General features: G+C 37.2%; 1 protein-coding gene across 3 annotated transcripts in view; it reads right to left on the reverse strand.

The window, feature by feature from the left end:
• LOC129745985 (dual specificity tyrosine-phosphorylation-regulated kinase 2) overlaps positions 1 to 26,663 on the reverse strand; it is a 437,758-nt gene that overhangs the window by 79,514 nt on the left and 331,581 nt on the right. The gene's annotated exons all lie outside the window — the stretch shown is intronic.

Consider the following 26,663-nt stretch of genomic DNA (forward strand, 5'->3'; position numbering starts at 1 on the left):
GTACCGTACGAAGAGGCCATGCGCCTAATTTCCACTGCAAAATGTACACCCCCTGCTAAAAATGCAAAACGGGCTCGCAGTGGAGATAACAGTGGTTCGAGCAGCGCGGAAAAGTCAAATGCCAAGAAGGCAAAGGGACCTTCAGCCCTTACGACAAAACCGGATCCCAAAGAACCAACAAAGTCTCGACCACAACAAAAAACAACGAGTGGGAGGTCAAATGGTGCCAATCGCCCAGGAAGACCGTTCGGAAAAAACAAAAGGCCGAAAAAATGGCAACCAAAAGCCCTCTTACAAAGAGGTTGCTAGCTCTGTTAGGGTAGGCATACTCGCCAAAAACTACCCAAGCACACAGCTGACGACAGAGCAACTTAAACTGATTCAACAAGCGATAAAACGGGCAGTTCTCGGCCAACGGTTGGAGAAACTAAAACCGAAATTTGCGCAGTGTTGTTATAAATCTGGGTTCATGGTAGTGACATGTCTTGATCAGGCCACAGCGGACTGGCTACAACAAGTCACACCAGTGCTCAAACCATGGGTAGATGCAGAGCTCATCGCCGTTGGGGAAAACCAAATTCCCAGATCGGAGATTTTAAAGGCTCACCTACCAGGAGCTGCTGAAGACGACATCGAAACTGTTCAGGCTACTATAGAAAGCCAGAATGAAGAGCTGAGCACCGAAAGCTGGAGGTTCTATAATATCCAAAAAAGGAACGAGGCTCTCGAAGTAGTCTTTACCGTGGACGAAAATTCTTTGAGGGAGTTAGAGAAAAGGAAATTCGTTATCTACTACGGATTTGGTTCCAGTAAGATCTGGAAGATAAACCGAAAGAATCCAACAGACAGCGTTGACCGAGGGGAAAACACCGTCAAAGCTGCTCAAAGACCTGGGCTGCCTAAACCGGGCCTTGTAAAGGACCAGTCGGCGATAGACCAAGTCCGATCCGCAGAAGGAGAGACGATTGGCAAAGGTACCACTGAGGCCTCATCAGATCTCAATGAACTGGAGTCTATGAACCAGGGCCAACCTATGGACCAGGGACAAGACCCCGGGACTAACGAGAACAACGAGGAGAGCCACAGTGGATCCAATGCCGATTGCTCACCAGAAGGAACTGGTAAGTTGTATAAGGGCCGTATTTTGGAACTTAATCAACAGAAACCAGGACCGAGCGGGATGAGCAGCGTTGGGGGCATTTTAACCTCCAATAAACCTGTTAACACAAAACCGAAGACCGATAAAACGGCTCCGAAAAAACCGAGCACATGGAGCAAACCGAAAAAGGATAAGCAAACATGTGCAAATGGCAAAAAGCCGGTGCATTGCCGCTGATTCGGCGGGCAAAGCACTACCAAAATAAACACCTTAAAATGTGTCCAGGTGAATCTTCACCATGCCGTAGGAGCCTCGTGCACACTACTCAGAAGATTCGCCGCCGAAGACCTGGACCTTGCCTTTATCCAGGAACCTTGGATTAACAAGGGTAAAGTTAAAGGGCTATACACGCCGAATGGTAAGATTCTATACGATGAAAGCAGTTCTCACCCAAGGGCTGCTTTACTAGTAAACAATAGAATTAAATTTACTCCCTTTACAGAATTCATCAGCGGAGACATTGCAGCTATAAGGGTCGAAATACCAACACCGAAAGGTAAGCACACGGTAAGTGTAGCGTCAGCGTATTTCCCCGGAGATAGCACCGATATACCCCCACCGATGGTTGTAGAATATATGAGAAAGTGCCGGGCTCAGAACCAGCAATTCCTCGTATGCTGCGACGCCAATACAACATGACAATCGTCCACCGAAAGGGTAAGGACCACGTGGTACCTGACGCGTTGTCACGTTGTGTTGCTGTTGTGAATGCTCGAGTCCTCTCTTCGTGGTACGAGGAAATGAAGACCAAGGTTCAAGAAAATCCCGACGATTTCGTAGATTTTCAAATACGCGACGATGTTCTGTACAAATTCGTTTCAGTTCCAGACCATCCCTATGATTACAGATTCGAATGGAAGCTGGTAGTCGCCCCAGAAAAGCGGGAGGCTATCTTGAAGGAATGTCACGATGAAGCATTTCATACGGGTTTTGATAAAACGATAGCACGGATAAAACTTAAGTATTATTGGCCGCGTATGACCAGTGACGTTAAGGAGTATATTCAAAAATGCCAAGTGTGCAAGGAAGTCAAAGCAGCAAGCGTGCCAGTAACGCCTCCTATGGGCCAACAACGCGTAACCACACACCCTTGGCAAATTGTTGCCATTGATTACATTGAACCCCTCCCCCGCAGCAAAAAAGGGAACCAGCACATTCTGGTCACCTTAGATCTGTTCAGTAAGTGGGTAATGCTCACACCTGTTAAAAAAATAGACGCTACTTCCCTCTGCACGATTCTCAGGGACTACTGGTTCTATCGATACTCAACACCGGAAATCATTTTATCCGACAATGCTTCGGTATTTCTGTCCCGGGAGTTTAAGGCACTTCTCGAACGGTTCGAAATCCAGCATTGGTTGAGTTCTAAATACCACTCTCAAGCCAATCCGGTAGAGAGGGTAAATAGAACCATCAATGCTGCAATTCGAACGTACGTTCGTGAAGACCAAAAACTCTGGGATAGTAAACTACAGGAAATTGAAACCATCTTAAACACTTCGGTACACTCTGCAACGGAACTTACCCCTTATTTTGTACTACACGGTCATGAAGCATTTACCAAAGGTTCTGATCATAAATTATTCACTAAAGGCGCCCAAACTACTGAAGAAAGACAACAGTCTCAAAAAGAAATATTTAATAAAATTTACGATCTAGTTCAAACGAATTTAGAAAAGGCTCATGAAGCGGGCAGGACTAGATACAACCTTCGACATCGACAACATGCAAAGGTATTTCGGATAGGACAGCACGTATTTCGACGCAACATGAAGCTGTCCAACGCAGTAGAAAGCTACAATGCCAAATATGGACCATTGTATCTTCCTGCTACGGTGAGAGCTAAAATTGGAACGTCGTCATACGAACTGGAAGACAAGCAAGGAAAATCCCTGGGGGTGTGGCCCGCGGCCCACCTCAAACCAGGGTAGATTTATTTCACAGCACTAGCACTACTACAATTCAACACTTGAATACACAATTTTCCAGATAAATTAATTCTCCGATGGATAACATCAACGTCGACAGCGACAAGTCCTAGAAGTAATTTGAATAATATTTACAATTGAATCTTAATTATGTTCAACCAATTCTTACCTGTATTTTGTAACCATCGAGTAATATTATCAACCCAAGTCTGACCGGCAATTAACCGGTAGGGAGACCGGGACGGCACCAACGTCCATCTAGAAAGATTGCTCCAGCTAAGCAAAGATCGGAATAGCATCGTTCGTTCTTTTGCTTTCGTGTTCGCTTTCATAAACAACCAACCATGAAAAGTTCACAAATATTAGAATTCTGTTTTACATTATTTTCACTCGCTTCTTACCTTTCCCTGAAAGTAGTTTCGATACACTTGTCAGTAACGGTATTCCAGATCCAGAAATAAGGAAGTAATCCGTATTTTTTCCTTCTTAAACAAGAAATTATCAATTTGTAGAAATTGTTAGCTCGCCAATTTGTTTTGGTTTTCGTAAAGTAAACATTGTAAGAATCGGCGTCGATGCCGGCGTCGACGTCGCGTATGTGATCGTGAGCTGGGTTGCCAGGTGCCCAGATTTGTCTGTAAAACCAAGACTTTTGACCCTTCGTCCAGATATTGGTCAGACACAGACCAGAGCTGAGCACCGAAAGCTGGAGGTTCTATAATATCCAAAAAAGGAACGAGGCTCTCGAAGTAGTCTTTACCGTGGACGAAAATTCTTTGAGGGAGTTAGAGAAAAGGAAATTCGTTATCTACTACGGATTTGGTTCCAGTAAGATCTGGAAGATAAACCGAAAGAATCCAACAGACAGCGTTGACCGAGGGGAAAACACCGTCAAAGCTGCTCAAAGACCTGGGCTGCCTAAACCGGGCCTTGTAAAGGACCAGTCGGCGATAGACCAAGTCCGATCCGCAGAAGGAGAGACGATTGGCAAAGGTACCACTGAGGCCTCATCAGATCTCAATGAACTGGAGTCTATGAACCAGGGCCAACCTATGGACCAGGGACAAGACCCCGGGACTAACGAGAACAACGAGGAGAGCCACAGTGGATCCAATGCCGATTGCTCACCAGAAGGAACTGGTAAGTTGTATAAGGGCCGTATTTTGGAACTTAATCAACAGAAACCAGGACCGAGCGGGATGAGCAGCGTTGGGGGCATTTTAACCTCCAATAAACCTGTTAACACAAAACCGAAGACCGATAAAACGGCTCCGAAAAAACCGAGCACATGGAGCAAACCGAAAAAGGATAAGCAAACATGTGCAAATGGCAAAAAGCCGGTGCATTGCCGCTGATTCGGCGGGCAAAGCACTACCAAAATAAACACCTTAAAATGTGTCCAGGTGAATCTTCACCATGCCGTAGGAGCCTCGTGCACACTACTCAGAAGATTCGCCGCCGAAGACCTGGACCTTGCCTTTATCCAGGAACCTTGGATTAACAAGGGTAAAGTTAAAGGGCTATACACGCCGAATGGTAAGATTCTATACGATGAAAGCAGTTCTCACCCAAGGGCTGCTTTACTAGTAAACAATAGAATTAAATTTACTCCCTTTACAGAATTCATCAGCGGAGACATTGCAGCTATAAGGGTCGAAATACCAACACCGAAAGGTAAGCACACGGTAAGTGTAGCGTCAGCGTATTTCCCCGGAGATAGCACCGATATACCCCCACCGATGGTTGTAGAATATATGAGAAAGTGCCGGGCTCAGAACCAGCAATTCCTCGTATGCTGCGACGCCAACGCACATCACACGCTGTGGGGAAGTACCGACATCAACGCTAGAGGTGAGTCCTTACTAGAGTTTCTTTCACAAAATAATATCGAAATTTGCAATGAGGGAAACAAACCAACGTTTATAACGAGAAATAGACAAGAAGTCCTCGACTTAACTCTATGCACACCACTACTTCTAGATAAAATTAAAAACTGGGAGGTATCGGATGAAGAATCACTGTCTGATCACAGACATATCTCATTCGACATAGTGGGAGGGGTTATAATCAAGGACGTTTATAGAGATCCCAGGAAAACCAACTGGAGTCTTTATAAACACACACTTGAAGCTTGCAATCCTTTGTTGGAAACGAAAATACGAACAACAAAACAATTAGAGGAAGCTTCAAACAGGTTCACAAATAAAATTATATACGCTTTCGAAGCCAGCTGCCCACTCAAGGAACGTGTTTCAAACAGGAAAGTTCCTTGGTGGAACAGACAACTAGAAAAGTTGAGGAAAAAAACAAGAAAACTTTTCAACAAAGCAAAAGCTGACTCAAGCTGGGATAATTATCGTAAATCCCTAACAGAGTACAATAAAAACATTCGAAAAGCTAAGAGGAGTAGTTGGAAGCACATGTGTGAAACCGTGCAAACTACACCCGAAGCTGCCAGACTCCAGAAAGTTCTATCAAAAGAACATTCAAATGGACTGGGTCAATTGAAGAAAAAGAACGGGGAGTTCACTACAAACCCAAATGAAACGCTTCAATTACTACTAAGTACGCATTTCCCAGAATCCATTGAAGGAATAGAGATTAATGACACTCCGATTGAAAGACTCACTCGAAATGTCAGACGTGATGAAGCACTTCGCAAATCACGCACAATCTTTACACCTTCAATGGTTGACTGGGCAATAAGTACATTCGAACCATTCAAAGCAGCTGGTGAAGATGGAATTTTACCAATTCAAATACAGCAAGCTAAACAAATGGTAACACCTGCCTTGGTAGAGATGTTCGTCGCCAGTATGACCCTCTGTCATATTCCAACTCAGTGGAAGAAGGTGCGCGTGATCTTTATCCCGAAACCAGGGAAAAAAGATAAAACACAACCTAAGGCATTCAGACCTATTAGTCTAACGTCCATTATTTTGAAAATAATGGAGAAGATACTTGACGAGTACATTAAATCGCAGTATCTTAGCTTAAGTAAGCTAAACAACTTCCAATTCGCTTACAAAAAAGGTATGTCCACGGTTACGGCCTTACATACCCTTACACAAAAACTAGAAAAGACTGTAGAGGCAAAAGAAATAGCACTCGCTTCTTTTTTAGACATTGAAGGGGCATTCGACAACGCATCTCACACTTCAATCGAAACAGCTATGAAAAGACGAGGGTGCCACTCGGCAATTGTTAACTGGACTAGTGCGATGCTAATAAACAGAACCATTTATGCAAGCTTGGGAGGACTTACAATCAAAGCCACACCAACGAAGGGATGTCCCCAAGGCGGGGTTCTATCACCGTTGTTGTGGTCCTTGATAGTGGACGACCTCCTAAACAAACTTGTATCCATGGGATTCGAAGTTATTGGCTTTGCAGACGACGTAGTTATTATAGTTCGGGGAAAACATGAGAATGTGCTGTCTAATAGAATGCAAACTGCACTCAACTACGCACTATTTTGGTGCAGGGAAGAGGGACTAAACATAAACCCTTCCAAAACTACTGTGATAGCCTTCACTAGGAGACGAAAAATTACACTAAAACCTCTAACATTAGATGGGGAAGTGTTAAACCTCGAATCACAAGTGAAATATTTAGGCATAGTACTAGACTCAAAGCTATCATGGAACCCACAGATAGAGCATGTAATCGCTAAGGCTACAACAGCTCTATGGGTCTGCCTCAAAGGAGTAGGGAAAAAATGGGGACTACAGCCGAAAATTATCTACTGGATATTTGCAGCTATTATAAGACCCAAAATCTCTTATGCCTCCTTAGTATGGTGGACCAAAACTATGCAAATTACGGCCCAGAAAAAACTAGCGAAGCTCCAAAGACTTGCAACGCTATCTATAACTGGCGCAAAGCGAAGCACACCGAATGAGGCTCTAAATGCACTACTAAATATTCTGCCTCTACATCAATTCATTGAGTTAGAGGCGGAACGTAGTGCCTTGAGACTCTCCAAATACAAAACTCTCTATGAAGGAGATCTTACAGGACACCTCAAAATCCTAAAGAAATTTAAATTAAACTCACTTATTGTGAAAAATGATGACTGGATGGAGCCCATTTTCAACCTAGACATACCATACAATGTAACTATCAATGATAGGGACGTGTGGGAGTCAGGTGGACCTACGGTTCCTCCCAGATCGATCCTATTCTTCACTGATGGGTCAAAAATGGATAAAAGAACTGGGGCAGGGGTTTTCGGACCTAGACTCAGGATCTCAATTCCTATGGGAAACTGGCCAACAGTATTCCAAGCTGAAATTCAAGCCATTCTAGAATGCACCTTAGCCTGTTTGAAAAGGGGATACAGGTACACAAGTATCTGCATGTTCTCTGACAGCCAGGCTGCTCTCCGAGCACTAAGTACGTTCACATGTTACTCCAAACTAGTTTGGGAGTGTATAGTTGCACTAAGAAACCTGGCCATAAGGAACAGAGTATCTTTATTCTGGGTACCAGGCCACTGCGGTATCCTAGGGAACGAAGAAGCAGACCAACTAGCTAGGGAAGGATCTCAGGGACTGTTGATTGGACCTGAACCTTTCTGCGGAGTATCGAGAAGTGCTTTGACTATGGAGCTCAAGAACTGGGAAAGTACCACTATTGTTTCCAACTGGAAAACAGCGGAGGGAGCAACCCAGGCAAAAAGATTCATTGAACCAAGCGCACGACTCTCAAAAAACATGTTGAACTTAAGTAAGCACGAATTAAGTACTTACACAGGTCTCTTGACCGGACATTGTCCAACAAAACAGCATCTCAAAAGGATAAACATAATTCTGAACGATGACTGTCGGTTCTGCGGGTTCGAAAAAGAAACTGCAGAGCATCTTCTATGCAACTGCTGCGCCCTCCTAAATAGGAGAGAGCGTGTACTTGGGGCAAAGTTAATTAGCGCACAAGACATATGGTTGCATATCAGCCCTAAGAAGGTTATATCATACATCTTTGATATCATACCCGATTGGGATAAAATGCTTAGTCAGCAATCAACTGTCACTCCAATCAATAGTGCAGGTGAACCTGACAGCATATAGTAACGCGGGGTAAACACCACAATAGATCAACTACTGGTCGCAGTGGGCTCTCCCCTACAGGAAAAAAAAAAATGTTAGTCTCGTAGTATTATGTGTTATGAATGGTTGGAATGAAAGATAGAATGAATGTTAGAAGACGCGTCAAATTGTTAGGGAATAAGAATGAATGTGATGAGATGAATGGGAATGGTATGAATGATCAGATAAATTTAAAAAAAAAAAAAAAAAAAGTGTAGGTTTTGTCTAATGAATGTAGGCAGTGTGGAAAAAAATTATATCACTCTGGATCGAAACTGAAAACAATAAAAAAAAATAAAAAGATAAAAAAAAAATTAAACAAAAAAAAATATTTAAACTAAAGTAGGAAGCAAAGGAACATAAGATGTGATCAATAGGACGCAGTAGTAGTGATTGCTCCGACCCAACGGCTACCCTTAATAACCTGTGAGAACTACGATTAACATTAAAAGGACGAAAAATTTCTTGTGGAAATTTTTCTATCTCAGGCGGGGGGATAATTGTTACCAAACGTTTCACGATGGTCACAATAAAAAAACGGTTCTTAGATTAGTCTAACCTGGAAAGATAAAATAAACTTTTATAGGGACGGAATTAAAATTTGTTTGCATTTTTGGTTCTCTTTAAATATTGTTTGTAGATGTAAAATTTTTTGATTCAAATATTTTGTCAATTTTTGTTTAACATAATCATAAGAAACAACACTAACACATTAAAATTTCCAACCCTTTAAATAATCCACGACAATTTGCGAACAATTTTTGTGAAGGCTCTGCATGAAGTCGAGACATACTAACATGATTTGTAACGGAAAAACCGCAACGGAAAAGAGGCAAAACGACCCACTAAACTGTTATACCGTATAAACGTATGCCGACTACATCGAGAGACATTGAACAGGTCTTACTTTGGGATGACGAGGAAAGCGGACCGGATATGTACGGGATCAGGGAGAGATGAGATAGTAGGAGAGAGAGATTGGAAAAGGAGAAGGATTGTGGGGGATCTGGGCAGCCTCTTGGAAGCGAGTCGGCCACTTTGTTCTGGACTAGAAGAGACGCAACACCTATAATGTCTCTGGTGAATTCGCGAAATCGCGTGTAAAAAGTTTTCTCAACATCAAATAGTGAAAACGTAGAATTTAGACCCCGATACAAATGGTCTTTCACCCCTAGTCCGTAAAAGTGAAATTATATAAAGAATCGCGTCGGAATAGTTGCTCCGTGAAGAAGTGTACCACCTTAAGTCAATACAAGGTGACTTCGAGGGATTTGCCGCACGTTACAAATTATGACGGCCAACATCCTACATATCGCGTGACACTGCAACATCCATACGTTGGACGCTAGTGCGATTATCAATCCGCATCCAACATCAGGCGCAACATAAACGACGGCGCTCGTTTGGCGCGCTCTACATCGACGTCGGCGCCCCGATTGTACCACACCGGAAGCAGCGGACCTGGATTTTGGTATTCGTCCGAATCAACGTAAGTCGAATCAATTCCTCTCTCTCTCCCAACCTTCCCCAATGGCTGTTCATCAATGGGCCCCAACGAGAAACCGATCGGTAGCACGTGAAATGTTACAATAAAGAAAGGTAGCATGATTAAACCCAATTCTTATTATTTCTATGCTCAGATGAACCAAATACTATTTCCGTAGAAGAACTTATTTTGTTGAATCCACCTTGAATTTACAGAGTTGGTCGATTAGTCCTCCCGTGATCGGATGCCGACCTTGAGATACAAAAATCGTTGAGCTAACGGGTAGTAGGGATTCGTCCCTACTTTCAAGCGGCAAATAGGACTATTACGTCATCGTGAATCCACCCATAAAGCCGGTATCGAGGCAATGAAACAGGAGATTTCTACCTAGTCAAAAAAAAATTGCAGCGGTTGAATCCTATAACATTTCTGATCGTGGCGAGGTCACTTGCATATAAAAGAATGCATTTGCTGGTTGTTTTATAAACAATACTAGCTGACCCGGCAAACTTCGTTAAGCCTTTGAATTTCGCAAAAATAATGAACATGTTAATAAGCAGAAAACAGGTTAATAATTATTTACGCTCATGAAACTGGATTGTTACCTTCAAACGGAGTGAATCGACACAATTTTTTGACTATTTTCATAATACTTCTGTCATATTATGGTAGTGCCCACCTCCAGGGGCAAAAATTTTAGAAAAAGATTGACTTCCAACAAAACTGGAAAGCGAATATCTTCTGGGATAAAGTTAAAAATCTATTTTCTTCCGTTTTAAATTTTACAGAGGATCCTTGACACTGATATATTCAATTTCTATTAACCCCAAGATAAGTGCCAAAAAGTGTTTCTTTGAAATGTGTCGTTTTTTTAAGCAGTTTTGATCAATTGCCTTTCCTTTTTCGCCAAAACCATGTTTGAAATTTTCTTTATCGTATAGGTAACAAATTTGTAGAAATGGCCAACACTTTTCATGGTATGAAATTTCGCGATTTTTTTTTATGCTGCAAATATATAAATATCAACAAATTTTCATATACCATTCTGTTTTTCGTTATCTATCATGCATTTGATATATTCTCTGTATCAGATAATCTCCTCTTAATTTTTAAAATCATCTTTTTTATATCGGCTTTAACTTTATTATATTTATCGAGAAATGGATGCTTAAGCACTGAACAAAGAAAATTAGAACATTCAATATATGTGTATGTACATGGAATTTCCATTCACAGCTATTTCAAATCAAACGGTTATGAAAACTTTTTTTACTTTGCGATCTTGAATTCAAAATCAGAAATGAAATTCAAAAAAGTCTTTGCAAATCTAATTCAGTTTTCATTATCTCTGTTTTGGATCTTGAATCATATTTTCGTCGAGACTAAAATTTTTATTTCCCAAGCTTCTTGTATTTGAAGATATTATTAAACCAATTATCTGTTCTTGATTTCTGATACTGAGTGTTGGATCAAATTATGAATTTTATTTTTACAAAGTCAACCCTATTTATATCCTTAATTTTGTTTAGTTTTTTAGCACCTAAGTATGAAAGGAAGAAGTGGATAGTATCTAACATTTCCTTGATTTTCTGGTGAAATTCACATAGAATTACAAAGTTAATATCATTCTATTCTCGAACTAACTCATTACATTCTTGACGTTTACAAAAACGAAGTAAATCAATTTATGGTCATCTTATTCTATTAATTAAAAATTAAACGTTCTCTTGGTGTTATAGGACCATAAATATGAACAGAAGATTCTGTAATGGAATATTTCATTTTTATCTGTTCAGTTGTTTTGGATATGTTTATTCTATCTAAAAACCTAACAATATCCGGGCATTTGATTTCAAAATTGTCAATCCAAAATCCGGGCAATACCAAGCAAATTTGGGTTAAATTCAGAAACTACTCAAAAAAAAAAAATTAAAACGAAAAGAACTTTAATAATTTTTTTCTTTGAAACACATCAGAAATTTTGAATCGTATTATAAGCATTCAGAAGCCGTGCATGATTATTATGTTAAAAGTTGCGCAAAAAATTTCGTTTTAGTACGCAAAATAAAAAAAAAATTAACTTAATAAGAGATTTTTTTTTATTTGGCAAATGAAATGACTAAATCCGAAAAATTCGGGTTTTTTTAATCAAAATCCGGACAACTGGGCTGGACGACTTGACCGGGCCCTTTAAATTTTGTTTTATCAATTACCCGGTCAAGTCCGGGTAAAACCGGGCAATCCGGCTAGTTTTGGGTAAATAAGCTTAAAAAATGTTAAAGTTGCCTTGATGCTGAAGCAAAAATGACAATTTTCAAAAATAGGTATACTCCATGCCGGCTTATTGCGTTCTTGTTTTTTTCACCACATACGGAAGGTGAACAATTACATCCAAGTATCCATTTTACTGGTGCCACGTGAAAAGTACACTTGCAACGAAAATGGGCGCCAAAACTTTCTATAGAGAGATGGATGGACATTAGTAAGCCTTGATTGCTTTTGGCTCCTTCCTACTCTGGGTGATTCGAATGAAAAAAAAAATGGAAATTGGGTGCCATGACTTTTATTTGATACGAATAAAACTAAAAATTAATTTTCAAATTCCACAAAAAAAAATTCGAAATTATCTCTCCGTTGTGATGTTCTTCGCGTGAAGACGAACACAACAAAAAAAATCGCATGCAAATCGGATGATCCAGTGAAGAGTTTTGCGTGTTCGCACATTTCTGTATGGTCTGTCTCTCTCCCTGTTTTATATATATAGATAATGATTTGCCAAGACTCTGCTTCTGTGGATAGAAACAACAATTTTCAAAACAAAATCTTTGGATTTCGCTGTGTGTATATTTTGCAACCTATGATCTCAACTAACACATTATTCTTTCAATACAATCTCATGATAGTTTTGCTTCGTTATTGTCAGATTTTTTCAGCAGACGTTTCAGGAAAATCCCTTTTAGTGGCACAAAAATAATCAAGTTTTGATAATTTCGTTAGAGCTTAATCCACCATTTTGCCCCCATTTTATTTAAAAAGAGAATTATTGGGCCAAAAAGTAGCGGAAATTGAAGGAAATGGATGCACCCACTCTAAATACAGATTTGACGAAGTGTAAGTGGGAAAAACTGATCAATAACATGATTGAAAAAACCCGATTTAATACACTTAACAGTGGATTGGAGGCTTTCTTACAGAGTGTAAATTATGTAAGGAAACATACTACACAATGATGGATACCTTATTTCTGAATAATATATGATTATTCTATAAAAAAAAGATTATGATTAAAGTAAATCGAAACAAAAATTACTAAACTCAATATAAAAAAAAGATGGCCAGAACGTTTTTTGGAGGATAAGCGAACTGATATTCAAGGAGTTCATCTACTATCAAAATATTTCAAACTGTTCAAGTTTAAGAGCCACATTTATCGACGCACACTAGTAGTCTAGGGGTTAGCCTCCTAGATTCTCATGCTAGTTGACGTGGGATCAATTCTCTGCTGTTTGTTGAACTTTTTGTCAAATTTTCGATCGCCTCCGTAATAAATTTAGCGATTGCTGGCTACTGCTGCTGAGCAAATGACTACCTTTTTTGGATATTTTATGCAAACTTGTGTTAACATGATTATGGTTCTATCATGAATTATGCTCAACTAACAGAAAAGGAAAAAAAATACGGATTAAAAAAACAACTCCAAAGTCGAAGCAGTTTCCTGTGCAACCCCTTTTTATCGACGACTGAATCTAAATCTGAAATATAAACCTGAATTCGTAATCTGAGTTCTGAATCAGAATCTGCATTTAGAATTCAAGTCTTGAGTGAAAATTTTGAATTTAATTTTTCAATATTAGTTCAGAATCCGAATCTTAAACTGATGTCAATTGTAAACTCAATTTCTAAATGAGAATTTCAGTACTAAATCTGCATTCTACATTTGAATTTTGAAACAAAATTATGAACAAAACTTTTAAATCGATCTGAGTTCTGAGTCTGAATTTACACTTTCTGATTCTTTTCTCAATCCGATTGATGGATCTGAATCTGAGATTGCAATTTGAATCTGAATTCTGAGTTCAAAACATTGAACCTGATATCTATTCTGAGTTCAATTTATAGTTCTTAATAAGAATTATGAACCTGACTTCTAAACTGATTTTAATTTCCATAAGCATTTGAATTTGAAACCTGAAATAAGAATGAAACTTTTTCATCGAAATTTTTCTTATGAGTTCAAAGTACAAATCTGCACTCTGAGCCTGAATTTTTTTTAAACATTTTATTCCGATTTTTTAATCTGAATCTGAGATTTTAATTCGAATTTAAATTTAGAATTCGAATTCTGAGTTAAAATTTACAATATTAATTCTGGATCTGAATTTAAACTCTGAACCTGATCACTATTCTAAATAAGATTTATAAAACGGAATCAGAGTTTTAAATATGACTTCTAAATCGGAATCTAAATCTAATGTTTGAAGAAAAATTTACAACCTAAATTGTATTGCCATTATGTATTGACAAAAAAAATTCAAATTCTGAATGAATGAATTAACTAAAGTGGATCTGGATGTTATATCTTAAGTCTGAATTTGAACCAGAATTTCGCAAATAAAAAGGTTATTCAGAATCTGAATTTGTATTGACGTTCTTTGAATTCAATATTTGAATTCTGATACTGGATTGTGACTTTGAAATTTTAATACTATTAGAAATCAATGATGGCATGCCGTTGAATAAAAAAAAATCAGAAATTCTGAATATGAATTCGAATTTAAATTCTAGTCCTGAATTTGAATTATGAATCTGAGTTCAATGATTATGAATTCTGAATTCCTTTAATGTGAATTAAGAATTTCAATCTTATACTTGATTCTAAATTTTGTATTTTAATCTGATTCGGAATATCGAATCTTGATTCTGAGTCTGTCATAAGTTAATGTTTAAATGCAGTGCTCGATCCTTATCATCTGAAAATTTAAGCTTTAATATTGAACTAAACTAAGCTTAAAAAATATTGAACTAAATAAATCAGTTTATTTTGAATTCGATCATGGCTTAAGCAATTGGTTAAGAACTAAGAAAGCTGAATGAATGGTAAATGGTGAACATGAAATTCGAATTCGAATTTTGTGATCCAAAATATCTTTTAATAGATTCCAAAAAGAAAAAATAAATTTTCATCAAATTAAAGGGCAACTCTTGGTAATTATAGTTATGTCATCTCCGTCGAGGGACGGAAATAATATGATAATGAAAATTAACCGAATTGAAGCTAATAGAAATTTATAAATTGGGAATCATTTTCATCAATGCCCCTACAACAGATAAGTCGAATTGTAGAGGCAACAAAAATGTTCAAATTCAAACAACGAAAAGGGGATTTGAAAACGGGTGAGAATAACCTCCCACTGTAAATAATGTAATTACCTACTGCATATACAGTAAGTTCATAATACTCACGGTTCTCAGATTGGAAATCATTATTGTTCCTGTCCAGTTAAACAAAATTTCTTTTCTGGATTTATTGGACCTCACAACCATGGACCGTAGGGGTACGAGCATGTTAAATCTTCAAAATAGGTCGTCTACCAAAATACATATTTCCGATCCTCTTTGTTTTTATTATTGCTCCGATTGAGTATGGTTATCCATCGATGAAACTAAAACGAGAAGAAAACCACCCCGAAACCCCCCCCCGGAAAGTTCCATCAATAAAAAACATTATTACTAATACATACTTTCTACTTTCCTGGGAAAAAAAACCGCCACATCAGCCTGGTTCATCGTTCCGGTGATTAAACGGCCAGATCCGGGGGTGTCCGTCGCAAGGAAACTCCGTCGCAGCAAACAACCATCAGATCGCACTTGAATTTTTGTTCACTTTGACGTCTCTCGGTTTTGTTTTGATAAGTTTTCGTGAGGGGTACGTTCACAGAAGTGGGTGGAGGATGAGTTCCATGCTGATAGGTGTGTTCAGTGTTATTTGTAAGATAGGTTTATTCTTATTTTCTTTCGTAAGAAAGCAAATGCAGAAAAATTGGTTTTCACGTACGTTGTTTACATGAAGCTTTTTCTAGTCAATCAGGACAAGTTAAGCTTCATTGCGTCGAAAATGTTACTGTCATGTTTTTTGTCCACATGATACGTTTTTCGAACATAAGGATGTGGTGTAGTTTCAGCACGTTTCAGTGCGACAAACCAATCGATGTTTTGTGAAGTTTATTTAGTCAAAATTTGTCATATGAAGTTTTATTTTACTGAAAAAAGATGTTTTTTTAAAGAAATTTAACTCACATGAAAATGCTTGCTGCATTTGAATTTCAGAAGAATTCCCATTGACAGTAGGTTATTATGTTTGATTTTAATCAGGATTCCGAATCTAATAATGATTGATTTCTGATACTAAATTTTGACCCCGTGATTTAAAATCCTTTTAGGAATAAGTGACAGCTTGCTGTTAAATTCATGAAAAAATCTGAAATTCTGATTATGGAATCAAATTCTGAATCTTAATAGCTTGATTGTGAAATTGGAATTTAATAAATGTGAATTGAGAACTTCAGATTCAAAGATTTAGATTATAAATCTGATTATAAATTTTACTCAAGTATTTAGATTGGAATAAAATCATGCAGTTATAAGTTCATTAAAAGTCCTGAATCGGAGTTCCATTTAAATTTTTTTTTTCATGAATAACAACAACTGTTGTCATCGAAAAATTGTATCAGTAAGGACAAATTTTGAACAATTTTTATCAAAACTTGCTGAACCATGGGGCCTGAAGAACATAATTTTCAGTTTTTCCAGTCGTAGTATTTACATAATCAAACCATTTTTTTCCTTAATTTTTAAAACATATTTTTGCTTCATAGCTAAATTTTTTATATAATTTTTGTTGTAATTGTTATGTAAATAACTGGATATAAAAATTTTTGTAAAAGAAAACTTTTTAGACATATGTCAATCTGGTGTTGTTTTTTTTTCGGCCCAATTTTTTATGCAAATTTTTCAGAAGCATTTACAGGTGGGGTTGAGTTTTAGAGGCTTAATATAACTTCCCAATCCGAATCTGAATTCTTAATCTTATTTTTAAATTCTAATTTAAATACCAAACAGAAATAAAAAACCTAAACTAAGTCTAGCCAAACCGAATCAAATCTGTCCTATCTAATCTGAATTTTTACTTTCATATGGACTTCGATTTGAATTCAGAATGTGAATCCAGAATGTGAATTAAGAATTATATTTTTTTGATTAAAAAATAATATTCAGAATTCATATTTACAATTTACCTTCATTCATCTGAAACGGAATCTTTTCTTTGAATTTTAATGTTAACTCAAAATGTCAAGTCTGAACAGAACTCTGACTTTACAAGATTCCTAAATATGTATTTTTTTCAAAATCGATATCGATCGATAATGGATCGCGATCCATAAGTTTCGAATCCTTAGTCCAAATAGTAATATGCACAGCGGTAGAATAGATTTCATAAATAAAAGTTTAATGATGAATTCCATAATTCACACACAGCGTATTATTGATAATTCACTCGTGACTCATTTTTAACTCCTGAAGGTAGGCTCATTATTACATCGAAGATCATCGTGCCGCGTTCTTCGAACAGAAAAAGAAACTTATTCGAAACGGCGAAAATTTCAAATTTTCTACCATCAGCAAGCTTTGTCCAGTACACATAAACCTTGGATGGATATTAGAAACAACCCCTGCCCATATGGTTATGAAAATAACCTCGGCAAAGTTGGGTGGAAAAAAATATGTCAGATCTGAATTCTGAAACTGAAGTATGATTCTGAATCTGAATTCTGATTTGAAACATTGTGTTTATCTTAATTCTGTCTAAGCGCGCTGTTCTGTCGACGCTCGGCTGGGACTCTCTAAATCATTACATTAAGAAAATACACTTCAAATTTCAAATTTTAGTGATAAAAATTATATCAAATCTGATTTCTGAAACTGATTTATGAATCTGGATTCAGAACCTTATCCCTGATTTGAAACTTCTTCTCAAGCATAATTCTGTCTTGGTATGTTGGTTCTTTTTTTCTGTGCGGCTGCGCTGTTTTGTCTACGCCCGGCTCTCTGAAGGTAAAGCTGCGGTTGTTGTTGCTATGCCCAAAGTCGCCATTTGCTGTATCGAAAAGCGATGAAAAAGGAGAAATCAAAAAAGAGCCAGAGAATATCGGAGGGACCGACAAACCGCAAACCGGCCAAGGCACCAGAAAGGTACAACTGAGTTTTACCATCAACATATTTCAAACTGGTCAAGTTTGAGAAGCACAATTTTCGACGCTCACTAGTGGTCAAAGGGTTAGCTCTCTGAACTCTCATGATAGATGACGTGGGGTCGATTCTCGGCTGATTGATGAACTTTTTGACAAATTTTCGATCGCCTCTGTAATTAATTTAGCGATTGCTGGTTACTGCTGCTGAGCATATGGCTACCTTTTTTGGAGCCAACGTAAGCAAGATATGTTCTATGGAATAGAAAATTTTTAAACAATTTTGTTTTTTTTTGGTTTTGAGATAGGACCTACAGGAAAAAAAATGCAATTTTTTGATACTAAATTCATCAAAATCGTGAAACCTAGAATAGGAGTTAATGTGTTAAGAACGTTTTTATGGAACATACAAATTCCCGGACATCATCGTAACTCGTCGAGCTGAGTCGATTGGTACCTATAAAGTGGGGTCTTGGTCCCTTAATTAATGATATCCCCAACTGACCGTTCCCTATGCCTTTCTGTAAGAAAGCCAAAAAGTGTGCACCAGCCTAGGCTCAAAAATCTAAAATTTGAAGTTGTTGGGAAAAATTATCAGCAATGATTAAACAAATTTGTTTGCAAATATTTTGAAAAAAGTTTTTGTAAACCCTTCTGTAGGGATAAGATGAAGGATATGCAGAAAATAAATTAAATTTATTAAAAAAAGAAATAAAATAGTGGTATTCGATAACACTGAAGATAACTAAAATAAAATAAATGCCTGTGGCAACGTTTGTTCTTTCGGAAACACAAGGCAAATTAAACAAAAAAAAGTCAGTCACAATGACGTTGTTGTTGTTTTTAAAGCTGCTGCTGAATAATTGATTTGATTTGGCCTCCCGGTCGAAAAAGACGGATTGGCTTTAGAAGCGCAGATTTTTAAGGCTGCTGCTGATTGTTTTGATTTGGTCATTCGGGAGGTAAAGACGGAATTGGCTTAGGAAGAGCAGATTTTTAAGGTTGCTTCTGCTGATTGTTTATTATGGTTTGGATTTTGGCAGGAAGACGGGTTTGCACAGGGAGCGCAGGTTTTTTAGGCTGCTGCAACGAAAAAAACTGTTTTTGATACGGCCTCCGGTAGAAAGACGGATCGGCACAGATTTTAAAGGCTGCTTCTATGAACAAAATTAATTCTGATTCAGCCCCTGGAAAAGACGCAGATTTTAAGGCTGCTGCTGATTGTTTGTTTTGATCTGGTCATTCGGGGGATATAGACGGAATTGACTTAGGAAGCGCTGATTTTAAAAGTTGCTTCTGCTGATTGTTTAATTTGGTTTGGCCTACCGGTGAAAATTAAGAAGGAATTGGCTTAGGAAGTGCAGAATTTTAAAGCTGCTGTTGCTGATTGCTTGTTTTGGTTTGGCCTTCCGGTTAAAAAACGGAATTGGCTAAAAAAGCACAGATTTTTAAGGCTGCTGCTGCTAATTGTTTGTTATGGTTTGGCCTTCCATTGTATAAAGACGGAGTGGCTTTAGAAGTGCAGATTTCTAGAACTGTTGTGGCTGAATGTTAGCTTTGATATGGCCATCCGGTGGAAAAAGACAGAATTGGCTTTGAAAGTGCAAATTTTTAAGGCTGCTGCTGCTGTTTGTTTGCTTTGATTTCGCCATCCGGTGGAAAATACGAAATGGCTTGGGAAGCACAGATTTCCAGGACTGTTGCAGCTTATTGTTGTTTCGGTTTGGCTTTCCGGTGGAAAAAACGGAATGGATTTGAAAGCGCAAATTACTGCCAGCTTCTGCTAATTGTTTGCTTCTATTTGGCCTTCCGGTGGATAGACGGAATTGGCTTAGAAAAAGCATATGTTTAAGGCTGATGCTGATTGTTTGCTTTGGTTTGACGTTCCGTTGGAAAAAGACGGAATTGGCTTAGAAAGTGCAGATTTTTAAGGCTGATTCTGTTGACTGTTTGCTTCGATTTGGCCTTCTGGTAAAAAAAAAACTGAGTACAGATTTTTAAGGCAGCTAATGCTAATTGTTTGTTCTGATTTGGCCTTGCGTTGAAAAAAGACGTAATTGGCTTAGGAAGCTCAGATTTTTTAAGCAACTACTCATTGTTTGTTTTGATGAGGCCATCTGGTTGGGAAGACTGTTGCAAAGAAAACTATCGCATTAACAGAGTTACAAAGTTGTTTGTTTTGATGAGGCCATCTGGTTGGGAAGACTGTTGCAAAGAAAACTATCGCATTAACAGAGTTACAACAGTTTGAGGAAACTGTTGTTTAGAAAGATTTTGGATTGTTCCGGCTCTAGTAAACGATTAAAAGCGACAGGAAAAGCACACAATGGGGAAGATTTTGTAGAGAATAAGTTAGGATTGGATGAAGAATATACAAGAAACAAATGAAATTTTAAGATTTGAAAAGCTTTTGTTATGAATGGAATGTAGAATTGAGATGAGGAATGTCTGAAAGATAAAATTTTGTATTTGAGAAAAAGAAAAGTCTGCAGATGAAGATTCTATTCAGAATAGAGTTGAGACAACATGTAAAGATGAGATGAATGATAGGCTCGGTTCCACAGAAGAAATAAAAATGATGTTGATTTTCAAAACACAATGTTCAATTTTTCCATACAACCTTCAGAGATCAAATTTTCTCAAAAATTCTGCAAAAAATCCCACATGAGTTTTGAACCTAAGCAAAGCATTTTAGACCCCAAGGTTTGAGAAATTCAAGTATTAAATAAAATTAAACACTGCATTTTTTAAGTTAAGCGGATGCCTTCATCTTAGACTTGGGATATTTTTCCTCTGGTACCACGTTAATGGCGAAAAATCGCCTAATACTCAAAAATCCGTTTCTTCTACTTCTTTATTTTACTCTGTAAAAATCGTAAAATAAAAGAACGCAGCCTAATCAAAACCTAAGTTGCAATCTAAATAAACTTGCACTATTTCCAACTTTCATCCAAACCATTTCGCATTCTGATTATTGCTAATACACACTAATACAAATAATAATTCATGTAAAAAAAAACTCAACCCTGTATTACAGTTTATTCACAAATAGAAGAGATATTTATTTCATTTTCATGGAAAACGGAAGTGAAACAGTAAATAACTCTAAGAGTCACTAGATGTACGAATTGAATCATGCTTTCATAATTATTTCACTCATTACGATTGTTTTTAAAAAAATGTATATGAATTCTTAAAGCTAGTATCACAGAAAAACAGACAGGACACTCTGAAGGAATCCCGTTAAATTTTTCGCAAGAACTACTGTATTGCCATCTGTTGGCGACATTGCCTACCAATCAATTTCGATTTGAGAAATGGATCATGGTCACCTCTGACAATTTGGCGTTTCAAGTCCGATTGTAAACAATAAATTTATCATTTGTTCGGAGGTATTGGATGGATTATTCTTTTTTACAATGTTACTCAAATTTTTGTTTGTTTTAGATTTGTATGCGATAACAATTCTGCTGGTCACGAAGTACATACAATCGAATTCATCGAGTCAATCAAAGGTTTAAAAACGAGGATATGAGCAATGTTATTTTCGTTCAGTTCATGCTCACCAATATGCTGGAATGGCTGTTGCAAACGGAACTTTTACCAAAATGCACGTGAATCTGCACGTTATGGGAAGGAAATTGTAAATGTGAATACTCTGTATTCCAGAATAGGAAAGGTTTATTCTATTTCAGATTCGTTTATTGTTACTAATATCATTTTTTATCACCTCAGAATAGACTTTCATAACCAATATACTCCTGAATTCAATATCTATTGTAGAAACGAAACAGAATTCTAAATTGATGAGAATAGCTACGAAATAAAGAATACTTATTTTATTTAACATGTTTTTTTTTATTGGAATCTATAATAAAAAAGAAACAATTCACTCTCGGGTTCTGCTTCAACACCGGTTATCCTCGGTTCAGCCTCTTAGTTACCAGTTAAATTCTTTTGGGTAAACTTACAGCTTACATTTCATTGTCACAGGATGAGAACAGGAATTTCAAACGAGTTGAAGTTTCCACACTTTGAGCGGGAATGATGGAGTTGTTCCGATTTCACTGGACTGATCAATTTGCCAATCAATACTTGCATCGAAATGCATATGAGTTGTCACTTTAACTTCACAACCTTTAAGGAATAGCTCATATGGCCCTTCTTCCATCCAAGAGGTTTCGGAACCCAAAGTTATCGAAAATGTCGGGAAAAAGCTACAGCACAAATTTTTCTTGAGTTCAAAGAAAATTTGCGAACACAAAGGTACTTTGTTTATGTTGATTTTGAATAACATTGGAGACCATGGTGATATGGAAAAAACGGAAGGCTACCACGATCAAGAATCTTTTATTCGATAGCGGTGTACTCTAGTGTCGACGTTGCCTAGCTTCTAGAGTTCTGAAACCGATTTGCGAAGAATGAAAATCGAGTGTCCCGTCTGTTTGTCTGTGCTAGTATCATCAGGAGACAAAAAATAACACTAGTTTACAAAATTTAAAAAAAATCGTGAACTTGATTAACTGACCAAAATTTTTAATGTAAAATCGGGCGCTGAATCCGAAAATTAAATTCAAAAAAATCTCAGTAGAACCGTTTTTGAGTTATGCTCCAAATATGAAATTTTGGAAAAATAAAAAAAGTTCTTGTACTTAGATGAAAATATCTCAGACGGCATAACAGTAATTTGAAATCCCTCTTTTGCATATCGAAGGTGAATAATTTTTCTATCGATCATCTGAACACTGTTTTTGCGTATGATCAACAGTATTGTTGATATTAGAGACTTTATGATAGAAAAAATTAAAAAAAACGCATTTTTTTAGAGAAAATTTTGTTTCAGCGGAAGTTTTAGACTCGATGGTAACATTTAAAAAATTTGTTTTTATTCTGCGCCTAAATGTCAGTTAAAAACAAAGATTTCAAGTGGTTATTTATCGAAATCGGTTGAAAATTGAAGAAGTTATGGCTACTTTACCATAACAGTATTTTTGTAGTTTTTAATAATTTAACGAACCGCAGTACACTTATCATAGTATAGGAAGAATGAAACATGATAAATCTCACTCGCTCCAAGTCAAAATTATTTATTAGCTTACCAAAAGGTCACATGCCAAATTTCAGGAAGATCTGACCATAGGGAGGGGTTGCTTGAGTCTCAAACGTGAATAAAGTTTTAAGGTATTTTGCCCGGGAGGAACGAAAAATACTGGTTTTTCATCAATAACTTTTTTCATCACAAGCCGATTGCTTTTGAAGGTTGATTTTCTTACAGCCTAAGTTGAGACAAATATTTCACCCGAAGACTGCAACACGATTGGACTTGAAGTAATAAAGTTATTGCAATTCAAAGGCCGCAAATTTTGTCCAATGAGTACTTTTTACCCATTGCGTTTTATACGAGAATTTTCGACCAAAATACAATCTTGGAACCACAATAACTTCCCTGTTTCAAACCCAATCGAGTTACAGTCTTCGGGTGAAATATTTGTCTCAATTTAGGCTTTAATAAAATTAACCATAAAAAACAATCGGCTAGGGATGAAAAAAGTTATTGATGAAAAACCAGTATTTTTCGTTCCTCCCGGGCAAAATACCATAAAATTTTATTCACGTTTGAGACTCAAGCAACCCTTCCCTATGGTCAGATCTTCCTGAAATTTGGCATGTGGCCTTTTGGTAAGCTAATAAATAATTTTGGCTTGGAGCGAGTGAGATTTATCATGTTTCATTCTTCCTATACTATGATAAGTGTACTGCGGTTTGTTAAATTATTAAAAACTACAAAAATACTGTTATGGTAAAGTAGCCATAACTTCTTCAATGTTCAACCGATTTCGATAAATAACCACTTGAAATCTTTGTTTTTAACTGACATTTAGGCGCAAAAGAAAATCAGATTTTTTAAATGTTACCATCGAGTCTAAAACTTTCGCTGAAAAAAAAATTTCTCTAAAAAAATGCGTTTTTTACAATTTTTTCTATCTTAAAGTCACTAATATCAACAATACTGTTGATCATACGCAAAAACAATGTTCAAATGATCGATAGAAAATTTATTCACCTTCAATATGCAAAAGAGGGATTTCAAATTACTGTTATGCCGTCCGAGATATTTTAATCTAAGTACAAGAACTTTTTTTATTTTTCCAAAATTTCATATTTGGAGCATAACTCAAAAATGGTTCTACTGAGATTTTTTTGAATTTCATTTTCGGATTCAGCGCCCGATTTTACATTAAAAATGACCTTCAGTTTACTAAGTTCAAAAATGCTGTAAACTAGTGTAATTAATTCAAACCAATCCATAATTTTCTGATTTAAATTTCATTAACATATTAAGGTTGAGCTCATAATCAATCTAACTCGTCTGTCACCATCGGTGGTTGTTGATACAAAAATTAGTACCCATGCCTAGCAGGATGTCCTGAAAAGCCACCCCAAGCGATTCTTTATGTTCCTTTTCTATATTCTCTCCTAGAAGTATGTACATTATTCATTTTCTATAGGTTTCGGGTGCCAATTACCGATTATATGAATATGTGAACTGGGAAACTTTCTCACTGTAGATGATTTCGTTAATGATGGAGAAGGTGGGAGCTCCCCCTCAAGGAACCGTTTCGTGTTATTAACGTATGTGTTTGAGTTTCGAATTCGGTCATATAAATTATCAATATAGTCTGGCTGGCGCGGCGAGAAAGAGAGAGAGAAAATGAGAGAGAGACCAAGCGTGAATGAGGAAAAACACACAGCAAGGTGAGGTTTTATGTGTTTGCATACACATACACACACCCACACAAACACACACATACGCAAATGCAAACTTTCGTGTTGGTGTGACGCAAATACACCCGAAAATCAACCGTGAAGGACGAACTAGCGAGACCTTAATTAAATGACTCTGGCTTACGAGTTAATTTAGTCGATATGTTTATTTTTCCAGAAAAGGGGGGGGGAGAGGGTCCTGGGGGCTTTTCAGACGGAAGTCTTTTGAAATGGTGCCCACAACGTTGTCTTTGTGGTACTATTTTGGGAACAATTTGAACTTATGAATGATGGGACTATCGCATTATGCCTTACCGTGGGAAAGTTGTGGTTTATTGAGTAAACATCAAACTGTGAGCGTTAGTTTTCGAATTTTATTCATAAATCACGGTATATACGGTTAACTGTAGTCTCTTTCGAAAAAAAGACGTATAGACTTAGACTTGTTCCTTTCATTTCATCCTCAATTCAAAATTATTATTTGAGTTGAACCAGAGCAAGGGTGAGCAATCTTTTAATCCAACGGGTCAAATTTAATTTCAAATCTTTCCAGTGAACCGCACTTGAAAAAAAATATGTGTTTTGTATATTTTGCACAACTTTAATGATAGTAATTTGCATGGAGAAATAAAGAAATAAAACGTCAATTTTGTTAATCAAAGACATTTACATTTTTACGAAACAAATAAAAAACGAGAAGGCAAGCAAATTCAAGTGTAATTTTGAAACAGCAATATAGATACATATGCGCAGAGTTAAGCTTAAATCCGAATTGAAAATATTCAGTAGGTATTGAAAAGAACATAATATTTAAAAATTCTGTAATGAAACAACAGCTTTTTTCAATCTTTTGTACAGCATAAGTCAAAATATTGATTCCTAAAGATTAAAAAAATGGAAAACAGAACTATTCAACCGGAAGGAAGAACATCCGTTGGAAAAACCAGCTCATTAAACCAGAGTTTGTCATTTGCACTCATAAAAACAGCCCTTTTCTTCTCCGGATTTGGACAGTGCTTATCCGTTATAACTTTTAGTTTTTTTCCGTTCCAAGCTCCAAGCTAATGTATAATGCATGTTAAACGTTCTCCACCAGGGGAGTCATAAGCTGCGACCAGATAGCCATTTTCGACCCACCTCGGTGTCCTTTTTCGTTCTTTCTTTTTAATAGCGCTCCGGTCTTTAGCAGCAAGTTAGAGCACAAAAAAAGCACAAAATGTAATTTATGTGTTTTTGTTCACTTGACGCTGATTCCTGGTCTACCAAATCTACCGAGCCCGGGAATGATGGATGAACATTTCTGGTAGCCACCCGGCAAAGTTACAAAGATAAACCGGCACAAATCAAAAGCCTTTTTCGGTGTTTCGTTTCAGCTGCAAGAAAAATGAGAAAAGGTTCGAAACAAATGCAGTTCCGTCAGTGTTGTTTCTATGGATAAATAGGATACAGAACCGGTGTAAAAAGTTTTTCCATCCAACAGCGAGAACAAAAACTCTACCGAACTGCATTAAATGATAAATCCTGGTGACCAGCTCTCTGAATTCGCTACAAAGCGAGCGCCATTTTGGGGGAAAAACTTCGTTCAAGGTCAATCGTATAACCGTAACAAAACAATAACCCTAAAATTACGACTATATGAGGACCTTTTAATAGTGACCGCATGTAGGTATGTTCACATGAATGTGACCAGGAGCTTGGCTCAACCGAAACATGTCCTGTGTGTTTGTATCTTTGCTCTATGAATTTTTGATGAACATCTGCAAAGGGCAGAAAAAGTTGCTGCATTCCGGAAGCGCTTCATCTCACGTAGCTACGGGTGATGCTGAGTGACCATGAATTTGACCTTCACCCCAAAAACGTGCTACCTTTGAGGCTTTAGGAGACTTGCAATTTTCCAGGGAAAAAATAAGCTGAACTTATCTCTGCATAAATTTGTTAAAAAGAAGTTTTCAACAGGGTTTTGAAACAATTTTGAGAGCTGTTCCCTCAATA

Source organism: Uranotaenia lowii, chromosome 2 (assembly GCF_029784155.1).
Source record: "Uranotaenia lowii strain MFRU-FL chromosome 2, ASM2978415v1, whole genome shotgun sequence".
NCBI lineage: Eukaryota > Metazoa > Arthropoda > Insecta > Diptera > Culicidae > Uranotaenia > Uranotaenia lowii.